At 45.1% G+C, this 10,371-nt stretch overlaps 1 pseudogene; it reads left to right on the forward strand.

Moving 5' to 3' along the window:
- The first annotated feature begins 3,812 nt into the window (after positions 1-3,812).
- On the forward strand, positions 3,813-3,877 carry LOC142246877 (U6 spliceosomal RNA; annotated as a pseudogene).
- Positions 3,878-10,371: the final 6,494 nt, after the last annotated feature.

Genomic DNA, 10,371 nt, shown 5'->3' on the forward strand with positions numbered 1-10,371 from the left:
GCAGGACCTGCGATGATGTCACGCCCATGTGACTGTGTGGGAGGAGACACAGGAGGCCGGCAGAAAGCAAGATACTGAAGGCGATTTGGACACATGATGACTGGTAATAAGAAAAGAGGGGACATGAGGGTGAGGCTGCAGGGTGAGTGGCATATGAGGGCTGCAGACTGTGACAGAAGCATGTGAAGGGGTGCAGAGTGTTTGAGATGGGTAAGTTGGGGTACAGGCAGGGTGAGATATGTGGGCAGGGTGTGTGTGATATGGGGGTGTATTGTGTGTGATATGGGGGGTGCAGGCTGTATGGGGAGCAGTGTGTGTGTGTGATATGGGGGGTGCAGGCTGTATGGGGAGCAGGGTATGTGACATATGGGGGTGTAGTGTGTGAGATCTGGGGGGTGCAGGCTGTATGGGAAGCAGGGTGTGAGAGATATGGGGGTGTAGTGTGTATGTTACATGGGGGGGTGCAGGCTGTATGGGAAGCAGGGTGTGTGAGATATGGGGGTGTAGTGTGTGAGATCTGGGGGGTGCAGGCTGTATGGGGAGCAGTGTGTGGGATATAGGGGGTGCAGGCTGTATGGGGAGCAGTGTGTGTGTGTGTGTGTGGGATATGGGGGGTGCAGGCTGTATGGGAAGCAGTATGTGTGGGATATGGGGGGTGCAGGCTGTATGGGAAGCAGTGTGTGTGGGATATGGGGGGTGCAGGCTGTATGGGGAGCAGTGTGTGTGTGTGGGATATGGGGGGTGCAGGCTGTATGGGGAGCAGTGTGTGTGTAGGATATGGGGGGTGCAGGCTGTATGGGGAGCAGTGTGTGTGTGTGGGATATGGGGGGTGCAGGCTGTATGGGGAGCAGTGTGTGTGTGTGGGATATGGGGGGTGCAGGCTGTATGGGGAGCAGTGTGTGTGTGTGTGTGTGATATGGGGGGTGCAGGCTGTATGGGAAGCAGGGTGTGAGATATGGGGGTGTAGTGTGTGTGATATGGGGGTGTAGTGTGTGTGATATGGGGGTGCAGGCTGTATGGGAAGCAGGGTGTGTGAGATATGGGGGTGTAGTGTGTGTGATATGGGGGTGCAGGGTGTGTGACATATGGGGGCAGGGGCGTAACTACCGCAGTCGCAGGGTTGGAAGGAGAAGAGAGGTACTTGTTTTTTATTTTGCTGGCTGCATGACACATGGAGGCCTGGAGGGGCCTGGCTCCATGATACATGGAGGTCTATGGGACTGCATAATAAACATGAAGGACACCTTATATATGGACTAGGGGTGCATTATACATGGAGGAGTATGGGGCTGCATAATACAAAATGATGATTTATGGCGCTACATTATAATACATATAGCACTATGGGGGCTACATTATAATAAATGGAGGAATATGGAGGCTACCTTACACATGGTCACACATGGGTGTGCGTTATAAAACATGGAGGACTGTGGTGCAGTATAATATATGGAGTACTATGGGGTGAATTATAATACATGGAGAACTATGGGGGTGCATTATAATATATGACGGGTTACGTGGGACCCTTTATATTATACGGAAGGCTATGTGGGGGCCATTATAGTATTTGGAGATCTATATACAAGGAGGACAAAGATACAAGTATGGGATGGGAATGTTTTGTGCTGAGGGAAAAAGGCTCTTTCCCTCAGCACCCAGCTTTCCCATGCTCTGCTATACATCTCTCAGCACCCAGCTTTACTCTGTTATGGGAAAGCTGGGTGCTGAGGGAAAGATGGATATCAGAACATGGGAAAGCTGGGTACTGATAGAGGGATTTCAGATCATGGGAAACCTGGGTGCTGAGGGTAAGAGCCAAGTGTCAGCATCATTATCCTGTACCCCGAGTGTCAGTGTCATTATCCCGCACCCTAAGTGTCGGTGTACGTGGAGGGGGGCCCCGATCCAAATTTTGCAGCAGGGCCCATCAAACTCTAGTTACGCCACTGAGTATTAATCACTGTATTCTACATGAGGGTGCCTACTGCTATCTGGCTCTGCACTGTGCTATATACAGGCTATGCTATATACAAGTTGTATGCTACATGAGGGTGCCTAATGCTATCTGGCTCTCCACTGTGCTGTCTGGGTCTGCACTGTACTATATAGGTCTGTGTACTACATGAGGATACCTAATGCTATCTGGCTCTGCACTGTGGTATTTAGGGGCTGTGTACTACATGAGGGTGCCTATTGCTATCTGGGTCTGCATTGTGCTATATGTGTGCTGTATACTACATGAAGGTGCCTAATGCTATCTGGGTCTGCATTGTGCTATATGGGGGCTGCATAGTGCATGTGGGGGCTACATAATACTATATGGAGGACAATGGGGGCTTCATAACACAATATGGGGGCTGCATACTACTATACCCCCAGAGTTGTATGTCCCCTCCACCCAGGTGCTGTATGTTCCCCCCCACCCCAGACCTCTCTTGGGATGTATATACAGCATTGTTAGTGTGCCCTATGTGCGGCCATGTCTGTTAGACAAGTCGGGAGGTGAATGAGGCTGTTGCCGGCTTCCCAATATTAGAAATATATATACAGGATAAATATATAAAAATAATGTGTGTGTATGTATGATATGTATCTATGTATGGCAGTGTATATCACTGTGTCTAGATTTATGTCTATGTGTTTTTGTGAATTTCTCTTTAAGTATGTGTACGTGTGCCTGTATGTGTATGTATCTGTGCATGTCTATGTGTGGATGGGGCCCACTGAGACTCTTTCGCCCAGGGCCCACAAAAACCTGGAGCCGGCCCTGGTTGAGCTCTCGATTGGTAAGGACTATAGGGCTAAAAGACTGCAGGGAAATTATTCAATGATATATAAAATCATGGGAATCTTAATTGGCACCTCAATCAATAATATAAAAATATAAAAATATTAACAAATAATGATTAAAAAAGCTGATTCCCAAGGCCAATTATCAATCAATGTTTAAATAGATGTCTATAGGGGTTATTATATAAAACTGATCTCAAATCCTTGATTATTTACTACTTTCTGTTAATATCTTGATATATATATTGAATTGTTTCCACAAATTTACTTTAGTTAGTGATGGGATACTTTACACATATCTACCCAGCCGGATGATCAATCTTTATTTCACCCGCTCTGTCTTGATGTTCAAACCCTCAGGATGGAGCATGGCCAATTTAAAAATCCAAAATGATTAACGTTCCACTAGTTTCCAATAACGTTCCCTCACATCTACAATTATTTGCTCAATAATAGTTGTTTTGAATGTTTCTTTATCTTTATTATGCTTTTGCCACAGTGAAAAGTTTTTACCAGAAAGTTTTGATGAACATGACAAAATCCAAAGTATTGTCATAGCCTTAACTATCCCAGATCTTAAAGAAAACCTCACAGCCATTACAAGTTGCTCAATCAATGGGCAGCATGTATTAGGCACTGGCTGTATGATCTCAGCCAGGTATGTGTGACTCTGAAGCTGTTAGGCTTGCCAGGTGAGAAGAGATTTTAGCGAACCCACTTACCCACAACACACAGAAAACCCAGAGGGGCTTGACTGCGAACCTACACCTGGTTTTCACCAGAGCCTCTGATGGTGAGGGTGTTATGCTGGAGTTGTGAGACCGGGTGCCACTCGAGATGACTGGTGCTGTGACAGCTGGCTCCCGGGGTACAGGAGCGACAGTTTCTGGAGATAGATAACACGGTATCGCCGCGCTGCTCAGAAATGGTAGTGATGAGGTTATTGGGGTGAAGAATTTATTGGAGATTATTATGCCACAAAAATATGGAATGCTTCATGAATTTGCGTGTCATCCTTGCGAGAAGATTAGCATTGCCCCTGCGCAAGGATGATACGCAAATTCGTGAAGCGTTCCATATTTTTGTGGCATAATAATCTCCAATAAATTCTTCACCCCAATAACCTCATCACTACCAATTCTGAGTAGCGTGGCGATACCGTGATTTTTCCTTTATCCCCTGCATCTATATCTCCCCTTGGGAGAGCACGGGACTGCTGCAGCCAGAACAAGATCCTGCGATAAACTTGATGTTAACACAAGGGGCTGGGGGATTACCGTCATCATGATCACGGGACCGTCCGACCCGAAGGAGGAGGTGCTATCAGACGCTGGTCCAGCAGCTATACACTGCTAGTGGAAGTCCCGATCGTGTGAGCAGAATCCTGCAGGGCCAGGAGGACGGCATCCCCGTTGATGAGGAGCGGTGAGGAGCGGTATACCTGAAATCCCCCTTCAGCACCATCAACAGTGTTGTACCTGCCGTACAACACCATCAGGTGAGTGTGTAACCCACACCACTAAAAATCTGTGCATTAAGGTCCCACACAGGAGCGCCCTCTCTTTTTTTATTTATTGGAGATAGATAACAGCAGCAGTAGGCGTTGAGGTTTCGACCCAGATGGATGAATGGTTGGATGGGGCAGTAGCAGCTGATGAGGATACTTCACAGTAGCGGGTATCGTAGTTGATGGCCGGCATGGCATCTTGCAGCAGCAGGTTAGGGATAACATCAGCAGTATACTGAAACACAAACATATGTCAGCAACAGAAACTAGAACAATATAACAGCAGCAGCACAGTGCTAGGGGACCTGAGAACTAGCAACGTGTAGGACTCGTTGCCCAGGCACTTTCTAAGGGCAGAAAGTGGAAGTACCTTAAATAGTTGCAGCCTCTCAGCTGACCTCAGAGGCACTTCCACATGGATATGCTGGCCCTTTAAGAAAGGGGCATGGCCATGCACGATCCTCTAGAGCAGAAGCAGGAAGCCTGCGATGAGAATGTAGCCTCCTAAAGACCACAGTATGGGACGGGAATGGAGCCGCCACCGCAGGAGAGACAGACAGGTGAATGAGCCAACGTCCCCGTCGCAGTACGGGGGCAGGACCATGTGGGGACCTCTTCAGAGATATTGTGTATTCCAAGCCTCAACAGTTCACACTTTAGGTGGGTGGGTAATTTTGGGGTAGATCGATGTTTAGAGATCCGCAGATTTTTCCCCGGATTTTTACATTTGGGCAAACTGAGCGCGAAGTGCACATTACCATTTTGTAATAAGGCTGCAATTTACCTGGATAGGTTCTCCACTTTAATTCTGTATAATTCTGATTGTAAACACAGAACATTGAAGATTGTACAGTATGGCCTAAACGTTACATAATTAGAATGAGTTTTATGTATGGTGATGGGCGTTTTTGTCTTGTAGCTGCCTCAGCAGTAGCTCCCTAGCACAAATTAGTATAGTTAATCTTTCTCTAAATCTGTTTTATTCCATGTTATCCTATTTAATAGATAATGATGACATTTGTTATCACATTCTGCATACAGAAACTAGCAATCATTAATATTAAAGACATATTTCCATATCACTCAGTCAAATCTGTAGATGAAATCTTGCAATTTATGCCCTTCTTAATTGTTCAAAGAGGTCACAGAGTTAAAAACAGTGCAAATTATGACAAAATGCCAAATAAACTAAAGTGCAGTGATAATTAGTCTTGCAAAGTTCAACTAAAATTAAAAAATTAGCTTGAGAGTGTATACTTCAAGTCAGATTAGAGATTTCTCTGCTGATCTTCCCTTCGTTAACCTATGATGTTCTCCACTGGGAAATGCACCCAACACAGGCAATCTTCAATAGCTGTCATAGTCTAAGAGCTTTTGGTTAGCTTACTGAAGGCTCCTCCAACAGGGAAAGTATTGATCGCTGTGAACTGTAGACCTTTGAATTGATATCTTCCAGATCCTCGTAGGGAAACAGGCATTTGGCCTTTGAAGAGTTAATTCTGAAATAGATATGTTCTGCAGGCGTGCATCAGCACATTCACACCTTGCTGCTCTCCCCGCTGTGAGCTTCTGGAGCGATTTGCTGTGTATTAGGTTCTATAACTGAGCAAAAGAAAAGCCGTCATAATGTCTCGGCCTCCCTCTTAGACACTCTAACTGGAGATCAGAGAACATGACAATTCTAAGCATGCCACGGTTGTATTAGCATATTTTTGGAATATTTCCTTTCTTAGATCATACTATATCTTTACTGGTATTGTATATCTCTAAGTGAGGCTCTACATTTGACTATTATTAGCATTTCTGTATAGCGCCATTAATTCCAGACTGATGTACATGTACAGAAGCTTACGTACATAAAATACAAAGCAAGCACAGTACACATGAGGGTGTTTCCCCCTCTACTAACCTACCTAAACCTCAAATTGCCATATTCGTTTGTGGTTCTACCATTACTCCCCAGCAGCATGCCCGCTGTCTTAAGGTTATATTTGACTAAAATTTTTCCTTCACTCTATATTCAATCACTCGCACCTTAAACACATCTCTAGAATTCAAAATTGGTCACTACTCAACATAAAACATTAAAGGGAACCTGTCATCAGAAATTTCGCCCAAAAGCTAAAAGATTCCCCCTCTGCAGCTCCTGGGCTGCATTCTAGGAAGGTCCCTGTTATTATTGTGCCCCATGTGAGACCAAAATAAAGCCTTTATAAAGTTCTACCTTTTTGTATGCAGCTTCTGTAAATCTGTCACGGGGGCGGGCTCTCTGCCGTCCGTTATTCTGCCTCCTGGTCCTGTATGCAGCCCCCATCGCTCCTTTCCATAGCTGATGCACCGCCCACTGCTCCAGCCATCACCACGCATGCCCAGTGCCAGTCTCACAGGACTGAGCAGTGTGACCGCTGGTGACGTGTGCGCAGGCAAGTGATTATGGACGGGACTGTGACTGTTATCAGCAAGTACCCGGCCATAATCTCGTGAGCGCGCAAACCTCTCCAGCGGTCACACTGAGCTCAGTGTAGATGCTAGACTGTATGGGCTGCTTCCAGGGATGACGTCCCTTTGTCATGTGATAGTATTTCGAACACGCCCCTATCACATGACAAAGGGACGTCATCCCTGGAAGCAGCCCATACAGTCTAGCATCTACACTGAGCTCAGTGTGAATGCTGGAGAGGTTTGCGCGCTCACGAGATTATGGGCGGGTACTTGCTGATAACAGTCACAGTCCCGTCCATAATCACTTGCCTGCGCACACGTCACCAGCGGTCACACTGCTCAGTCCTGTGAGACTGGCACTGGGCATGCGCGGGGATGGCTGGAGCAGTGGGCGGTGCATCAGATATGGAAAGGAGCGATGGGGGCGGCATACAGGACCAGGAGGCAGAATAACGGACGGCAGAGAGCCCGCCCCCGTGACAGATTTACAGAAGCTGCATACAAAAAGGTAGAACTTTATAAAGGCTTTATTTTGGTCTCACATGGGGCACAATAATAACAGGGACCTTCCTAGAATGCAGCCCAGGAGCTGCAGAGGGGGAATCTTTTAGCTTTTGGGCGAAATTTCTGATGACAGGTTCCCTTTAAAGTCAGAATGCTAATCATAAAGGCCACCAAATAGTCTAGCAGTAGAAATTATTAAATGCCCAATTATAAATGAAACCCATTTCCATGCTATATGCCTTACCAATACATATGCCCTTGGAAAAAGCCACAGCGAAACACGTCGGGTGTTCTTTGGTAAGGCATATAGCATGTAACTGGGATTCGTTTATATTTGGGCTTTTTATGGCCTTCATGTTTCTTTAACACTTGACATTTTTACTAGGATGTGCTCTGAATGATATTGTATTACGGTATTTATTTATAATCACTGTGATACTATTTAGATGTCGATAATTGGCATAATTTCCTTACAATTGTGATTACATTGATCTACAGTAACTTTGTACCACCAGGTATTAGTATATATTCTGTCATTATAGTTAAACATTGCTATTTATTTACTGAGGCATGATTTGCCTTTTTGTTATCATTCACATGTTCTGTATCTGTTTTTATTTATTTTCAATGTAGTCTCTAATAAAGATTTATTTTGATTATGATTACCAGTGTAGTCTTATTTTATAGGTTTAAAAAAGTATGTAATATAAACTTATCACTCTCACCCACAAAGTTGTCTACAGTTCTGCACCGCCCTACATCTCCTCTAATATAGGTGTATCACCCTAACTCCTGCCCACAGTATTTCCGTCTCGCTGCACCAGTTTTTTTTTTAATGCATTACCCCAGACAATCCGTTGATTCCCAGTATCCAGGGTTTCAAGTTTGCCCTAAAAAAATATTCTTTAGACTGGCCTATCACCTCATCTCATTAATCTAGCTAACTATCCTCTGTTTTCCATTCCACACAATCGGTAGCTTTTTGTACTAGTACTTGTACAGATATTGGCTGGTGGCTGGTCATGGAGCGTTACTTGATTGCCCCTATTTATTAGGCCGGGGCCACACAGGGACTAATGCGATCCTCGCATGACACTTGGCTCACGCTGGAAGCACAGCGGGAGCTGAGTGTCATGGAAGTGTCACTGCGACTGAGGTCCGATCGTGCGATCGGACCCCAGCTGTGGGGGACGGGCCGGCACTGAGGAGGGGCGGGCCAGTGCTGAAGAGGCGCATGCCGACGCTGCAGAGGAGAGGGAGGGATTTATCTCGCTCTCTCCTCCGTAGCCAGCTATTGCCATTCTTGCCCTGCACTCGCATTACACCGGTGTACTGCGAGTGCAGTGCAATCTTTCTCTAGCCCCATAGACTTAAATGGGTGCGAGAGAAAGAGTCTCGCATTGCACCCGCAGCATGCTGCGATTGTTTTCTCGATCCGATTGGGGCTGAGAAAAATATCGCTCATGGGAGCTGACACAGAGGTTAATATTGGTCCGAGTGAAATGCGATGTTTTATCGCTTTCCACTCTGTCCGATTTTCATGCCGTGTGTCTTAGGTCTTATACTGATGACTGGACCATACATGACAAGCACTTTATTTTTTTCTTTTACCTTTTAGGTTACCCCTATTGTTTTATAGATTGTAAGGTCGCGAGCAAGGCCATCAGTTCTCTTGGTATGTGTTTAACTATGTGTTACTCTCTAATGTTTTATCTTGTTTTTACAAGTACCCTTTGAACTGTAAAGTGCTGTCGAATATGTTGGCGCTATAGAAATAAAAATTATTATTATATTAATTCAGGCCGACTGTTATAAGAGTGAGCAGTGCCAGATTCTGGTGCCAAGGGCCCACCAGTAACATTGACTTTGGGAGCCCACTGTTCAGCAGAAATTACATTACCCTCATTCAGAACTTTACTTCTATATAGTAATGAACTGAGTAGTTTGGTAATTGAATGATGAGATGCTGAACTTGTCTGTACATTCTAAATCAAGTGTATTGTGCTAAGTACTGCTCTTACCCTGTTTCCCCGAAAATAGGACCTCCCCCGAAAATATGACCTTTCAGGAGTTTTCAGGGATATTTAACCCCTTCACGACCATGGACGGATCTATCTGTCATGGAGCGTGTCCCGTTAAGCCCCGCCCCCTGCCGCGGGCAGGCGGCGGCGATCGGCACACATATCAGCTGTTTTCAACAGCTGACATGTGTGCCTGCATGTTACGAGTGGAATCGCATTCCACCCGTAACATTAACCCCTTACATCTCGCTGCCAAAGTCTGGCAGCGAGATGTATATATGCGCGGTAAAGATTTTCACTTACCGCCGCCCCCACAGGACGTCACGTGAGACTTTCGGTGGTTGCCATGGTAGCACAGGGTCATGTGATGACGCCTGCAGCTATGACGTTTCACTTTCGTTTTCACCCGTCCCGGAGGCCAGTGAAGCAGGAAGTGACTGTATCTGCTGTTTACAGCTGTATAGCTGTGATCAGCAGATAGATAAGAGCGATCGGATTGCTGATCGCTATAGCCCCCTAGGGGGACTAGTAAAATAAAAAAAAAAAAAAAGTAAAAAAAAAGTTTTAAAAAATAATAAAAAAAACTAAAAGTTCCCCCCATTGAAAATTAAAGGGTTGAAAAATAAATAAATATACACATATTTGGTATCGCCGCGTTCAGAAATGCCCGATCTATCAAAATATAAAATCAATTAATCTGATTAGTAAACCGCGTAGTGGCAAAAAAATTCCAAACGCCAAAATTAAGTTTTTTGGTCGCCGCAAGTTTTACACAAAATGCAATAACAGGCGATCAAAACATAGCATCTGCGCAAAAATAGTACCATTAGAAACATCAGCTCGAGACGCAAAAAATAAGCCATCACTGAGCCATAGATACCAAAAAATATGAAATCTACGGGTTTCGGAAAATGGCGCAAAACGTACGCCACTTTTATTGGACAAGCTTGTGATTTTTTTTTAACCCCTTAGATACACGTAAACCTATACATGTTTGGTGTCTACAAACTCGCACCGACCTCAGGCATCACACCCACATATCAGTTTTACCATATAGTGAACACCGTGAATAAAACATCCCAAAAACTATTGTGCCATCACACT

The sequence above is a fragment of the Anomaloglossus baeobatrachus genome, chromosome 7, assembly GCF_048569485.1.
Source record: "Anomaloglossus baeobatrachus isolate aAnoBae1 chromosome 7, aAnoBae1.hap1, whole genome shotgun sequence".
NCBI classification, from domain to species: Eukaryota; Metazoa; Chordata; class Amphibia; order Anura; family Aromobatidae; genus Anomaloglossus; species Anomaloglossus baeobatrachus.